General features: G+C 32.4%; 1 non-coding gene across 1 annotated transcript; it reads right to left on the reverse strand.

Moving 5' to 3' along the window:
• Positions 1-1,400: 1,400 nt before the first annotated feature.
• On the reverse strand, positions 1,401-1,474 carry TRNAN-GUU. Its single transcript has one exon. It is a non-coding gene; the product is annotated as a tRNA-Asn (tRNA).
• Between the last annotated feature and the right edge of the window lie 1,723 nt (positions 1,475-3,197).

The following is a 3,197-nucleotide window of genomic DNA, read 5'->3' on the forward strand; positions in this document are numbered from 1 at the left end:
TGGATATGTCTTAAACAAATAAATCAAGTGAAACGAGAAGAGACAAATCGAAAGCTTGTCACAAAAGAAGGAAGAATGAGAGACAATAGACCTTTAATACAAATATACATAATTTAAGTTTTTACTAAAGGATAATATATGTTTCCAAGCAATTTTTCTGAACAAAGTGAAAATAATTTTTTATATATTTTGTGTGGACAAGAGACGCTCATTAAATAGATAAGAACACAAAACCTATAGTATCATACAAGAAAAAATGTATGGTAAGTATAAGAGCTTAGATCTCATGCTAGACCTACAAATATATAATAACGAATGTGGAATGTCAATCATTATAACAAGATACTCATTATGTGAGTAAGTTGTTAGTGTGAGACGAGTGTAAGGACGAAGAATAAAATTTATTCACTAGGATAGAATATCAAGACCCCACTATCATATTCGTCAACTTCAATCATCGCGTTCTTAAAATTAAGTATAATTCACTTGGAATAGACTATCAAGACTCCACTATCATATTCGTCAACTTCAAATATCATTACATTATTAATAAGAATCGAGTTAGTAATGTTTAAAATGGACAAAATAACCTTCTTAAAATTTAGAATAATTCACCTGAAATAGGCTATTAAGACTCCACTATCATATTCGTCAACTTCAAATATCATTGCATTCTTAATAAGAATCGAGTTAGTAATGTTGAAAATAGATAAAATAACTCTCTATTAATCGTCAACGATAATTCTCATATCAGTTCATTGTAGATATAATTTGATGATCTAAAATCTTAGATAAAGATCTAACGAAACTAACCAACAGAGATATTCCAGCTCATGCTAGACAAAACTAACATATTATAATTCAAAGAGATAAACTCATCTCCTACAAATATATAATAACGACTATGGAATGTCTATAATTACAACATCATACTAAATATGTATATATGAGTAAATTGTTAGTTTGAGACGAGTGTAAGGACGTAAAACAAAATTTAGTCACTAGGATAGACTATCAAGACCCAATATCATATTCGTTAACTTCAATCATTGTGTTCTTAAAATTAATTATAATTCACTTGGGATAGGATATCAAAACTCCACTATCATATTCATCAACTTCAAATATCATCGAGTTAGTAATGTTGAAAATGGACAAAATAACCCTCTTAAAATTAAGTATAATTCACCTGGGATAAGCTATCAAGACTCCACTATCATATTCGTCAACTTTAAATATCATTGCATTCTTTATAAGAATCGAGTTATTAATTTTGAAAATGGACAAAATAACTCTCTTTATTATTTTTCAATGTTAATTCTCATATCAGTTCATAGTAGATATAATATGATGATCTGAAATCCTAGATAACAATTTAACGAAACAAAAAAGAAGTTAAATGCTAGAAGGAGGGCTTAAACCTCCAACCTTGTGCTTAACAGCCACACACTCTAACCAAATGAGCTATTCCAGCTAATGTTAAATAAAACAAACATATTTTATTTCTAAGAGATAAACTTATCTCCTACAAATATATAATAACGAATGTGGAATGTCGATCTTTACAACATCATACTAAATGTGTATATATGAGTAAGTTGTTAGTTTAAGAAGAGTGTAAGAACGTAAAACAAAATTTAGTCACTAGGATAGACTATCAAGACCCCACTATTATATTCGTCAACTTCAATCATTGTGTTCTTAGAATCATGTATAATTCACTTGGTATAGGCTATCAAGACTCCACTATGTTAGAAAAATTAAGTAAGTTAATTTTAAACCGGCCAACGATTACAAGTTTAAATAATTATTATAAATAATCAAAAAGGGAAAAATTGTTAGAAAAAAATTGTTAGAACTTATTAAAAGTTTAATGAATAGATCAAACTAAGTCCAAATATATATGTTAAAACACTAAGTTATATCAAGTATATTTATTGGTTTAAATATAAAAGAAGGTGCTGTAGCGTAATGGTAAACACTCTTGCTTGTCACACAGGTGACCAGGGATTGTATCTCACCGGCTGCAAATAATATTTAAATTTTTGTTATCTCAGGGAAGCTGAGCAAAATACCGAAATTTCCATGTAGGCGATATCGGCTCGGTAGATGATATCGGTTTGGTAGATTGACCAGTAGTCCAACTTCGGTTCGGAAATGGAGATCGGTCAAACCGACTCGGTCAAATTGGCTCGGTCAACCGGCACTTAATGAAGCATGGCGGGTCATAAATGAGTTCCGGTTATTAAATGAGCTGCTCCGGTCATAAATGAGTTCCGGTTATTAAATGAGCTGCTTCGGTCATAAATAAGTTCCGATCATTTAATTGCCCTCAGCTCCGACTAATAAATACCTTCAGCATTCTCAGGTTTGAGATGAAATCTGGACAGGTTCAACCTTTGTGCAAAAATCCGAACGGTTCAAGTTCAGGACCGGTTGAGTTGCAAACCGAAAGTGTCTGGCTAGTTCAACCCATCGAAAATCCTAAGAGCTAACGTACATCTTCAACGGGCAGATTATTCAAAAGATGTGAATATCTTGAAGATAACGTGTTAAGACAAACAAAATATTCCTTGTGAATATGTAAAAGAAGAAACCAGGTATGGGGCAAGATAATGATTACCTGACCTTACCCAAGATCACAAGAAATCTTCTGAAACAGGCAGCTGCTTAGTGCATGTCTTCCATGTGTCCAAAATGGCAAGGCGTGAACGCCACCTTATCTGAACCGACACGGCTTCAGATGACCAATCCCTTGGAGAGAGAAAAGTATGACCGTTGTCATATTTCTCATATAAATAGAAGTCCAAGACAACGAAGAACATAAAGATTTCTACAGATTCACAACCAGATAAATTTTTCGCGCGACCCTGAATATTGATTGAAATCCTTAAAATTATTTGAAATCTGATTTTGAGAAACTTTTTGTATTTTACCTTGTGTAAAAGTATTACATCATTGTGTGAGTGGTGTAACCGACGAGCGGTAAATAAGACTTGATCGGAGTGTGTTTGTTGAATATTCCATAAGTGAATATCCTTCTCACTGTTTGAGAAGAAGGTTGACGTAGGAGATTCAACTCCGAACATCCATAAAAACCTGTCTTGTGTTCTTCATTTTATTTTCCGGCTTATTTACTCTAATCAACCGAACCGAAATATACATTATCTCAACCAAAATAACTTATACTCTCCTCA

The sequence above is a fragment of the Impatiens glandulifera genome, chromosome 9, assembly GCF_907164915.1.
Source record: "Impatiens glandulifera chromosome 9, dImpGla2.1, whole genome shotgun sequence".
In the NCBI taxonomy this organism is placed as follows: Eukaryota; Viridiplantae; Streptophyta; class Magnoliopsida; order Ericales; family Balsaminaceae; genus Impatiens; species Impatiens glandulifera.